This window comes from Athene cunicularia (assembly GCF_003259725.1).
Source record: "Athene cunicularia isolate RWA chromosome 1 unlocalized genomic scaffold, athCun1 chr1_part1, whole genome shotgun sequence".
Classification (NCBI taxonomy): domain Eukaryota; kingdom Metazoa; phylum Chordata; class Aves; order Strigiformes; family Strigidae; genus Athene; species Athene cunicularia.
Window position 1 is genome coordinate 122,730,462 of NW_020799091.1, and position 13,014 is coordinate 122,743,475.

The window sequence follows — 13,014 nt, forward strand, 5'->3', positions numbered from 1 at the left end:
TAAAAAAAAAAAAAAAAAGTAAAGATCTTGCTTAAGGCCCTAGATAGATGCCTTCACAAACTAATAAATGACCAAGAACTACAAGGGACAACATACAACCTTTAAAGAAATTTTACAACAGCCGTGATCCCCTTAGTGGCTTACCCAAGAACACCTAGGTAGCCTCCAGGAAAATATGGAGCCAAATGCTACTTCCGAGTGCTAGACTAGATTAGTGTACTCATACAAAAGGTGGTATTCTGACAGTGGGAATAAGAGGATAGCTTCAGAGAGTATCTGATAGATACACAGATAAGAACATTAATAAACTGTCACTGCATAGCAGACGTATTTGGATCTTTTTCTATCCTCCACAGCAGGCTTAGATCCAGCTTTCTTGGGCAGTATTATCCTACTTTTCTAAGTTCTCTAGCTCAGTGAGATCCTGATCCCTGTTCTTTTCTCTAATCCTTTCAATATTCTTTATGTAAGACCATCACTACTGCTGTCTCTCAACCAGACACTTTCAGTGTTCAAAAGTATGGTCACTTAAATAGCTGGACATTGCATGCATTCACATTTTGGTTCTGCATCCAAGACTTTTAAGTTGGTATAAAAGTTTCATCTCAAGAAAGTTGAAGCTGTTTTACTTTATGTGAGGACATTTCTATTTCCAAGGGTAGAAACAGGGATAAAACAAAAAGAGAATGAAAAAAAATTAGACTTTTTTCCACTGAGAAATCTAGTCTCTACATTTAGATTTATCGGACAGTAATGGGAGAGAAGCATTTCACATGACATTTTTGTAGTACTGGATTTGTTAAAAGGAAAATTTTACAACAGAGCTAACCCTAAGTAGATGGGGTTTTGACATAAAAATAAGAAAAAAAAAATTACTTGGGAAATTGCCCTATTTCCTCTAATGGCATTAAGAAAAAATCTTGATTCCTATAGCAGTAGCAGACCAAGATTAAATAACCTTAGCTCTGTTAAAAACTGACATATGCTGACTTCTTAAGTGTACATTCTAGATTATATTTTCTGCTTCTCTAGAAATGGGAAGGCATTAGATGTCGGGTTCCAGCAGACTTGTTTCAGCTTCTTATGTGCAAGGTTTGGGGGAGTGTGAATCCAGAACAGAACTTAATCCCTGATTATCTTCCACACCCTTCAACCAGAGCCTCACCAGTTCATTTTAATGGTTGAAGCCCTTTCTGCATTTATACCGTCCCCAGAATCTTAGACTCAATAAAATGTATATACTTGCAACACCTCCTCTGATTTAAGAGAATGTTACAATCCCCATTTTGCAAACAGCAAGCTGAAGTATCAAAAAAGTAAAGGACTCATCCAAAAATTAACCAAGTGTATGAACCCACGTCTTCCAAATCTCAGTTCACTCCCTAACCACCGTATTCTTCCACCCCACCATGCAAAGTCTTTTCTAAGCACACCCTTACACCAGATGGGCAGTGACAGCAGCTGCCTAAATATTTAGTATTTCTCCTCTTCAGCTCCTTTCTTTGATGAGTGGATGTCAAATTTTAATCCAAACCAAACATGAGGGGGAGGTGGAAGAGGAAGGTCTTAAGATTTTATATGACAAGACTCGCAGCCCAGAGGCAATGGAGGAACAAATAAGGTTTTCATTGAAGAAAGATGTCTAAAGACAGAAGTGCTCTGGGGTTCCAGTGCTGTAGGGTTTGGGCTTTTTGGTCTTTCACGCAAATATACTGTCTAAATGGAGACAGGTTTCCCTTGTGGAAAACCTTTATGGAACTATCAGAGTGGATAATTCCCCTATGGGAAAAAGAGGAGGGATAGGGAAAACAAGCCATCCTCTCGGCTCTCAGCTGATGTTTGAGCTTCTAAGCATTTGCACTTGAAAGCCTTCAGGCACCTTTGAAGTTAGATGTGAGAGATTTTCAGACTGCTTTCTCAACTATGGCTCTCAGAACCCCAATTTTTACAAGGTGGTTTCTAAAACAAATTCCTCTCCACAGCATCCTCAGTTCACCCCACACTGAAGTGCAAACCACCTGATCCCTACAATGCCCACCCACCACCCACCCCCTCCCCCTCTTTCAATAGTTCCTGGGTGAAAAGGACTTTCTGCATAGAGTATCTGGATCCCGGGAGTCAGCAGAGGTACATATGCATTACCCTGCACTTAAGTTTTGAATATGGTCTTTGTGATAGAAACTTTTCTCTCTGCTGAGTTATGAAAATACATGGACCTTGGTATCTGGCTACAGAATGGTGGACACTAAGAGCCCTAAAGGACACAAAAATCAAGACGAGCGGTGTTCAAGGAACAAAAATTGACCATCAATATCTAGACCTGGCCACATATATAGATAATTCTGGTATAGGTTTATAACACCTCATGATAAGGAATCACTTTTCTGTGGCCATGTGGCATTCAACAGTGAGTTACTGAGTTGCCAGTTCTATCCAACAAACAACCCCACAGCCATCTGCGGCTGCTGCTCCCTTACACGCAGATGCTTCTTTCCCTACAACGGCGGAACACACGTGCCTGGTTATGCAACAGCTTTCTTTTTCAACTCCTTCCCTAATCATCACCCTTTTCCTTGTAATGCTGCACACGAGTCCCTGCACACCATAGAGCAAGACAACCAAGTGAGCAAAAAGGACGGGACATCTATAAAATTATCACAGAGCCTTGAAAATTTCAGCCAGTCTTTAAGTCTCTGGCCTCCTGCAGCAGAGCAAATTCCACCTGCCCTCCCGAGCACTGCAGGGAGGAGTATTAGCGTATTGGCAGGTATAGCCCACAGTTTCTTTTGCAGAACCCAGCTGTGCCGAATAAATAAATCACCTGCGGCCATTTATGTGCAAATAACCTGTGCCAAGGGGCCTTTTTGGAAGGAAAGCTTCGATCTGTGTTCACAGCGGTGGTGTCGTAATGGGAGCAAATAAACCTGCGTGCTTTCCTCCCCTTCTCTCCCCTCCCATGGCGCTTTTGTGCCACAGAGCTTTGCCTTGCTCTTACAGCTGAGAAGCAGCATTTTGCATTAAATAGTTGGCTGTTACATAGGAGAAGGAGCCACAAAATGCACTTAACAAAACCCACCCTCTACTCTAGTGTTGGGACTTTAAAACCAGAGATGAGTGAACACGTCTCATTTCCCCATCTGTAGCCAATTCCCCTGACAGGCCCCATTAAAAAGCCAACCAATTCTGGTACTCCAGCTCCCAGAGGAGCCCGGCGACACAGTTATTAAATAAAGTACACTGGCTTTCATTGTGAATGGAGATTGCTTAACATAAGTGCAGCACTTAAAGAGTGAGGGGAAGCGGAGACACTGAGAGAGGATTTGAGCTTCTGGATTCTTCCACTATGGGCACCCGCTTTCCTCTGCTGCTAATGTCAAAGCCCTTCCCCTGCACCTCCTCTACCATCACAGCTCCAGGCTTTCCTCATTTCCTTTCGAGTCTTAACTCTGAACAAGCTAAATTAAAAATAATTATACCACCAGTCTCAGGATTCTCAATCCCTCCAGGCCTTATAAGTGTGCTCAGCCTAGCTGCTATGAACACTGTGATCCTGTGTACACACACACACACATACACTCCTTTCTAGTCTTTTTTCCAAAAAGCTGAGTGGATAGTAAAAAAATCACTTTCCATAAATAATTTTTTTAAGTTTTAAAACCAACTCAGCTTTGATTGTGCTCATGCCCCTGATGTATCTGCTTTCCATGAATATTCTGGTGAGCAACAAGTTCATTCCTGGAAACACCAATTACCAGAGGACATGCAACAGAAAGCTAATTCCAGAGCCCACAGGTAGCTGCTCTGGCAGTTTCCTCGTCGGATTTCCTTCCCTGAGTGGGATGGTATGAAAGGCACCCTGAGTCTGGAGCTGCTTTTGTATCCTTCTAACAAACTGTTTATTATTGGTCCAAGAGTTATGCAGATGTTACCCAGTGAGTTTCAAATCAAGAGAATCATATGGGCAGATTTCAATCCGTCTGTGACTATTTCCAACTGCGTATTTATCAGGCTCACCAATATCCATTCCCTCCACAAGCACCCAACAACCAGCCCCCTTTGGCAGTGCCAAAAACCTTCTCACAGACTTGGATCCATTCCTAAACGGGAAGTTCAGAGCTTGCTCCTCGTTGCTCTGTGTATCTCATGCTGCTGTACACACAACATCAAACTTCACCCTGCCTAAGCAGTGACCCAGCAGTCCCTAACTTGGACTTCCCCACATTCCTCACCCAGTGCAGACCACTCCTCCCTGCCCACCCCAAAGTACACGGCTGTAAGATGTAAAAAAAAAAAAAAAAAAAAAAAAAGTAAAATAACTTTATTTGCAAAAGCTGAAGGATTTTCATCCACTCTACCCTTAAAACCAGCCTGGCAAACCAGACCACCAGCACCACAGCCTGTTCCAAACCTACAGTTGCCCCACTGCCCTAAGCACATATCCACAGTGCTGAGGCTCCCTCCACAAAGGCAGGCTTAGCAAACTTGGAGGGGCCCAGATGGAGGGAGAGGAGTTTCTTCTTCTCCCTCCCCCAACTCCACTCCCATTCACAGATTTATCAGGGTGCTCAAAAAACTGAGTGAGAAAAAAGGTCAACGGTATCTCTGGAATCTCTTCCCCAGCTGATACCATATCCCTACTTGTATTTCCCCAGGCAGAGAGTTTTCCAATGCAAATGAGTACAGTTAAAGAAAAACAGTGCATAAAAGTAAAAATCTAGCTTTTAACAGAGTACTTTCAAACCATATCATTGTCAGAGTTGACATTTATCAAACGCTGCTTTTTTTTTTTTTGCCTTTTTTTTTTTTTTTTTTTTTTTTAAATGCACAACAACAAATAGGTAGACTGAAAAAATAAAATAATGCCTCAACGCTGCACAGCATTAACTAGCCACAAATCCCTGGAGGGCAGTGTATTATCCAGTTGGGCTCCACTGACTCACTCCCAGCCTAAGGAAGCATTACAGAAGCCACGACAAATTGGACTCTGCTCCCAGTAACAGAGGGAGCCGCATGACTTCCCCAGCTCCCAGAAGCTGCTAAAATTCTGCCAAGAGAGTGTCTTCCTAATTTGCATTATCTTGGTCATTTACAATTCATCCAAACAGAGCTGGCAATTAGTGGTTGTTGGTAAACTCTGCTGTGAGCTCCCATCAGTGCTTTGCTGCTCTGGCTCTCTCTATTTACAAATTCTTGCAGTTACGGGCATATTAGAGAACCAGTTTTGACAGTTTCTGTCCCATGAAGTTAAAGTTCTCCCCAATTACAGCAGATAATGAGAAGACCAAGCTCACTAAAATATACAGCCCTGTGACCTGAGGACTCATATGCCCAATTTGTGGGAGCACACCCAACATCACGATACATACATTGACTGAAGAGGTGCGGAGACACCAAGCTGACTGAGCTGAGGCAAGGGGAGGATGCAGGGTTTCTTAGGAAAACTAAACTACCTCTTTACTACAGGTGCAGAAAAAAAGCATCTTGAAGCATCATGGAATCATCTAATCTTCATCTGGTCTAGCCTATGACAGCTAGGCAGAATTATCAATAGCTTCTCTTCCCTGAAGCCTGAGAAGTTGGAATGATGCAGCATGTTACAATGCAAGGTAAAGGGGCATGGGGTGGTGAGGAAGTGAGAAGGAAACATCAGTTGTGAAGGGAGAGATCTGATGGATGATCAAGACATAAACAGACTGAGCTCCTACTTTATCTAACCATTGCTATCCTCACTGTGCACCATCTTGCATGGTAGCCCTTTCGTTGCTGTTGCTTTGAAAGCCTCTCCTCTGCGTGTCCTGCCTTTTGAACAGTCTTCTTGCATCTATCTGCCTCATTTACTCCCCTTCTCAGTTGAGTTCCTTTCCTGACAGCACCTTTTACTCTCCTTTGCCAGCCATCCTGCAGTTTTTCTCCTTTTGATCTTGTTTCTCTCCATCAAGTATTTAGGATTCCCATTGGTAAGAGATGGGCAGCGTACCACTACAAAACACATCCCAGAGGCACTGGATTTGCCAATTCAGTTTCAGACCAAAAAAACCCAGAGTCTTGCATGTGGTTGCCCACTCGTTTGCAGTCTAGCCCAGATAAAACGGAGGAACACCATTTCCATCTTCCTCTACTCAATAGAGAGTTCTTTCACTTTATTTGTTGCCCCAGCATACTGGTTGACATTGCTGTGTACAAGTCACCACCACATCCCTCCCCCAAGTGGCACATTTCCCAAAGTAGCTGCATACACACAGTATCTTTCAGATGCATAAGACTAAAAATAGAGCGTTTAGATAAAACCTTTGACTAGATTTTATTCACTCATGCTGTGTCCGAGACACCTTCCATTTTGGTCTCTGGCTACCTGCAAACAGAGGTTAAAAAGACTGGTGAAGAAAACCAGTTTGTCTAACAGTGACAAACTGGACACAGCTGAAATTACAGTTTTATACTGTAAAGCTGAGGAGGAAAACTGCACAAGGAACTGCAGAAGCTGGAGCAGTTGCTGGCAAGAGCATCACTTTCTTCATATTGCAAATGGTTTGAGGGACCTATGCGGACTGCTGCCTCCAAGGCCACAATTCATTATTCAGTGAAATGTTTCATCCATTTTCACCATGCTATGAAACGAATGGAGCAGAGAGGCATGGAGCACAATGGAGCCAGCACAGCAGAGCCACAGAATGAAAAATTCCTTATATTACCTCCCCTTCTCAACCTCCCTTGGCCCGACTTCCCCTGTCTAATGCACATCTTAAAGGTAAGCCAACACGAGCTGAAGCCTGGAACAAATGAGAAGACTTCTTTCTCATCCAAAACCCAGTGCAACAATTACACCAACCGACACTGTTTATGCAAATGCTGCCTAGAGAGCAGGCAACGTGGCAGCTGCCATGGTTGTACCACTGTGGCCAGAAAACCCATGCCACATGGCCATGATGCTATTCCACTCTCCCCACTCTGCAGCCCCTACGACCAGGAATTCACCTGTGAGCTTCGCCCATCACAGAAAGTGCAGGGCACCTGGCACTGCTCCTACCACCCCACACTAACTACTGGTTTCTACTGGGCTCATCTCCCCCGACCTTTCCCCAGAAACAAGGCACAAATAAGCAGGCCAAAGTCTAGCAGCTTTCAAACTGCCAGAAGGGATCAGAAAGGCCTTCAGTCTCCTGTGCGCAGCAGCAATTCATTTAAAGTGCTCCAGGGGAAGGTGAAAACTCTATCCTAATGGTCAGCTGGTGCATGAGGGAGAAAATGAGCCATTTCATGGTCCCTGTGGTTATCATCTGCCACAAAGCATAAGATTTGATTACCCTTATCTTAACACATAATTACAAATGGTCATAAAATTATTCAGGCCCTTTTTGAAATTCTTTTACAATAATTGACTTGATGACCTCCTGGGGCAATGAAGGCTGTATGCAGTAAAGAACAAGTTTATTCTACATTAACATACCTGTGCCTTATAATTATAATATCCTACAAAGAGACTGTCATAGAAATATAGTCTTTGGAGTAACATCAAAGGCTAGAAGAATCCCAAACAAGCTGCATAAAATCACCTGTGCAGAAGATGACTGCACACAACGTGGTGGACGGTAAGTCATGGCAGCAACAGCATACAGCAAGAGTTGCTGGAAAAGAATCAGGCACATCCATTTCCACAAGCGAAATGCCAGCCCAGACCTCCACAGCTCGCCATCCTACCAGTGAAAGACAATTTTGATTTTATCATCTAGAATATTAAGATTAAATGTCCAGGCACTACATGAAAGTATTGCATATCCCAGAGTAAATGCTGTATTTCTGGCTAAGTTGCTGTTTCACCTGCCCATTCATCGTCTCATCTATGAGCAGATATTAGGGGAATTCCATTCCTCTGGAGCAGAGAAGTGAAAAAACAGCGTATGAGCTAAGTGCTAGTGATAGAGCTGTTCATGTGATTTGAGCTCCAACCACAGGGACTTTCACTGCATCTTGTAGTGTTTGTACCTAAAACATCCATTTGTTAATTCTGTGACCCCAGACCTACACATCCCTGCCTCAGCGCTGCTTTCCATGAACGCTCTGGGGATGTGACTAGGATTTGCAGGGAAAGTTAAGGCTGAGTCACTGTTCACAGGAAGATTGAGGAAGGACTTGCTGGGCTTTTCATACTTGTCTTCCTCATCCTTTTCTCACAGCTTCCCAAAGTAACAAGAGGCATATATATTGCTTTATTCTACCACTATCCTGAAATGGCTGCCTGCTCCCACAAAGTGGGCTGCTACCCATGGCAAGGCAGCAAACAGGGACAATCCAAGCCAAGTGTCAAATTCCAAAGGAATTCAGCAAGACAGGGGTGTCCTCAATACCACTACAGGCAAAACGTGTCAGGTCCACCCCTGCCCTATAGATCTACAGGCCTAACAGTACAACAGTGTTGTAACCACAACGGTGAAGTGTTATTTGCCTGGCCAAAAGACAGTGACACATTCTCAATAACTGAACAGGAGCTCAGCAGCAGCATATAAAGCTACAGGGAGGAGATGAGAGTTTTTTAAAAAAAAAAAAAAGGTCTGAATTGACACTGCAGTCATAAAAAGCTGTTCTCTTGCTTTCCTCACCTGCCTCTCTCCACTTCCATGAGACACTGGTCTTACTAGGTGACCAACAGCACTACGTAATGAAAGACAGAAAAAAAAAAATAAAAATCCCAGCATCACATTTTGAGTCAAGACCAGACACAGCCCTCCAAGCCAGGCACATGAAAGAAGCAAAACATTTCCTGTGTGAGTGACAGAAGATGATCATGCAAGTCTGTTCTGGCCTGAATAAATCAGTGACTATGAAATTCTGAGGGATCTAGGAAAAACAGAGAGTTCCCAATTCCCAAGCCTGTGCTTGAACCACAGGGGAGAAACTATAGAAGAGAGAAAATCTTCACAGGGATAAAATAACCCAAAGACAAGGCAGATTTGTTAAGGCAGTAGCTGACTGGTCCCCAGTCCTATCAAAGTTAATTCACTTTGCCCTCCTCTTCAATTTGTGTTCCCAAGGAAGCAGCTATCACAGGGTGAGTACAAAGCATCCTGGTTTTTCACCTGACACCAGACTCTCCCAGTTAACTAAAGCCCTCCATGACATGAAACAGCCCAAAGCAGGTCACTCCATAGTCGACTCATGGAGCTGGGTTGATCATGGATGTATATAGGAGGTGTGTGGGAAAACAAAAAAACAAAAAACAAAACAAAACACAAAAAAAAAAAAAAAAAAAAAAAAAAAAAAAAAAAAAAAAAGAGAGAAAGGGTAAACCTGACATGAGAAGCATAATGTAAGGAATCAGAAAGGTACTGAGCAGCCTCTGCCAGCTCATTAACCCTACCATGGGGAGCCTGCTGGGTGAAAGCATGAAGTGCTGCAGCAGAAGCAAGAGGGTACCCTGCTTGACTGCAGGGACCCCAGAGTGACTGAAGGAGAAAGGAAGAGCTTGTTTTTCTTTCCCCAGGGGAGCAAGACAGGGAGAAGGAAAAAGTTTGACAATAATAATTTTCTACATTTATGAAGAGCTGAGAAACTTTTGTCTGCTCACCAGGCATTTCCCACTGAGCTGTCTCCCCGCTGTGAGGTTTCTATCTCATGCCTGACTGACTCTTCTCTTGATTTCTAGTAATTAGAAGCCTTTCAGCCTGCCCAGAGGAAAACCTCTGCTTGCAGCATCCATCTCTTTTTAGGGACCAATTGGATGCTATTATCTCACTGATTTTTTAAAAACCTGTGGCTGTACATCAGAGCCCCAGCTGGTGGGTCCACAGTACATGCTTGTCTTGCCTCCATACATTTCATCTCCAAATTCAGCTCTTGCAAGGAAACATAATAAATAATACAATCCAGAGGGAAACAGATAAATCAGAGCACTTGATTCAAATGCTGAGACAGGACATTGCTCAAGAAAGAGGATTCACCCACCCTCAGCAGTGGAAATGATGAGAATCACTACAAGCACCCCCAGGAAGCCTCTGCCGTTAAAACAGTCTGTATTTTACCCACGTGTGTCCGTGTATGCGTGTAATAAAAATAATTGCTACTTGGCATCATTAGAGATGAGCAAGGCAAAGCCTGTCCTTTTAATAAGCCGATATGGATTTCACGTTCTGCTTGCCGTCTGAGCAACAGCAATTGCTACTTCCTTTGGAGATTGATTTTGCCTTCAGCTTGGTCTTAAGAGGTTATCTGATGAATTTTGGTTATTTGGGAAAAGGGGACAAAGGACAGGCCTCCCTCGGAAGTGAAGATAAAAACATCTCTGCATGCACATCCCTTTCACACTTTTTTTTGGCTCTCTTTTCCTTGAGCCTTCAAAACAGCAACTTGAGAGGAGGAGGCAGCTAGAGGGAGAGAAGATGGGGTCACAAAAGCCACAAAAAAGACAATTCTCTCTCTCTCCAGACCCTACTCTCTGAACAAGTCTATCAGTCTGTGTGTGTTGGAAAAGAAGCAGTTGTAACAGATGAGGTCATCTGGGGGGGGTGGGGTGGGGGGCAACCTGAGGTGTCTTGAACAGTCAGCTCTGAAAGTTTGAGTCCTGTCAGTCCCAAATGCTGAGCAGAAAGCAAGGCATCCAAAATTACAGGCCATGCCTAAAGCAAAGGTGGCCACCCCTGCCTGGGGCTTTCCTTGGGGCAAGACAGAGTCCAGAATATTGATCCCATGGAAATTCCTCAAAGCTATAGAGAAAGTTGCTATAAGAGAAGCCATAGAGCTGTTTGCCCTCATACAAAGACGCACACTTACTCATAGTAGGGTCCAGAAACAATGGTGTTTTCAAGGTTTGGTGTGCTTTTGAATTTCCTCTCCCCCTCCACACCAACTCTCATACTACTGATGGCTTCTACCTTCCCATACCATACTGAATCTCTAGTATTTTTATATCTCCCCTTGAATACCTGCAACAGAGGAAATGAATGAGTATGGAGAAGAGAAGAAGAAAGAGGAGAAAGGGAGGGGAAGGAAATCAAAGAGTTTACATGACAGTTTGTGTATGTTGTGTGAGTGATAGAGAGTACATGACCATGACTAGAAAGAGGTGCAGAGAAAATATGTAAGAAAGCCAGACAGGTTATCCGTCATTTGGCCTGTCCTCCATTAATTTCTAGCTCTCTCATCTTTCTCTCCTCCTTTTCACTAAACTCTTATTTTTCTCCCCTTCCCCAAAAAGATTGATGTAACAGCTCTCTCTCTGTAGAGGAAGGGGTAAATAAAGAAAGGATGGGTGGGGAAAACCCACAAACTCTCATTTACCCACTGGAGCAAAGTGGTGAGGAAAAAAAAGCTCACTCCCTAGAGCTAAAACAAATGCTAGAATACTAGAGAAACAAATACTTCCACCCGTAAGCTGCAGTGTCTCTGTCCCAAACGTGATGTGCAAGTGTGAACTGTTTTCACTTGCCTCTACTTTCCCTCTTGGCTGCAAAAGCAGAAGGAAAAGGCCCCTGGCCAGCGGTTTGACTTTTACCACATGACAAGGTGCGCTGGCTTTGGTGATGGAATTGATAACAAAGGCACTACAGATGACAAACACTGCGGCAGCTCAAGCTTCTGCGATGATGAATAATCCCCTTGCAGAGTTTCAGCTCATTTATTTTGCCAAATCCTGTTCACAAGAATAACTGCTGTGCGTTTGCTGACACCGCACGTGCTGAAAACTGGAAGATGCTGGAAGGCTACTGGAAGAAGTGGCTGTGGGTGCTAGTGATTTGCTACACTTCCTGATAGCACCTTCTCCTGGAAGCAGCTAGGATGGGAAAAAAGAGCTGTGTTACTGGATCTAAGGCAGAAGGAGACTACGAATGCAATAGTTATAAATAGCAGAGCTTTGATCACTTCCCTAGTGACACAGCTTTCATACTGTGGCATATGTGCTTCATCCATCTGGGACCAGAGCATCCTACAGCTGCTGTTTTTGCCTGCTCCCTGCTGCAAGAGGCTATGAGTAGGGTAGCTGTGAACTCCCCACTGGGGGGGGGGGAAGTGTCATATTACATCCCGAATGCCATAAGAGACTTTTTATTAAAAAAATAGTTTTTCTAGTAAGTGTACAATAATTAATCTGCATGTTTTTCAAACTAATACTGATGCAATGGTTTGTTTATGCAAAATAACCAAGTGTACAAAAATTAAATGCATCCCTAACCTACCTCTTTTCCTCTTACTGACAGCTGGTATGGTTTAGGATTATCTCATCGGTACTTTGCAGTGGACATGACACCCATGTGATGTAATTAAGATAACATATTCAGTAATAAACTTGCACTTCAGCCAGTGATGGCTTGCTTCTATGGCAAGGCAATTTACCTTATAAAAATAAAGCAGCCAAGAAGGTGGTGACGTCTCCTGTTACGTTATTTAATTTGTACGCTCATCTGAAGTGAGAGTGAAGCAAACTTTTAGTCCGAAGCAACAGAGCAAAACCAGAGAACACACACACCCAGGCTGCTACAGAACTGTATCAGAATATGGACAATGACCTCTGATCTCTGTCCCCTGTTAAACAGGCTGTCATCAAATAGTAGGAGCAAGGCACGTACCCAGGTGAGTAACATGGGTTAGAGAAACTCAGTTCAGAGTCAGACAAAGCTCCTATGTGAAGGGGACAGCTGCTGAGGTTTATAATGTCTTAAGGTTTTATTTGTGTGTGTATATAAGGGCAATCTCTCTCAGGAAGGGTCATTGCACTGTTACTACTCAGTGAAGGAGGCAAGAAAAAAGGAAAAGTGTGGAAGTGGGAAGGGAGCCCAGGGAGAGGAGAGGATAGGATAAGATACTATTTTTCTTGCTTTCCAGACCTGAGGGGAACAAGCTTTCCTATATCAATGATGAAGTAAACAGGCATCCCTGAAGAAAACATGCATCTTGAAACATTCATTTATATTTAATACTTGAGTGTTTACAAAAATAGAGGTGAAGGCCAGCATCCTGCAATGACTTTGTTATTTGCTTAGCTTTATACTCTGTGTAGTCTTCCTGGAATTGCTGCCCCCCCCC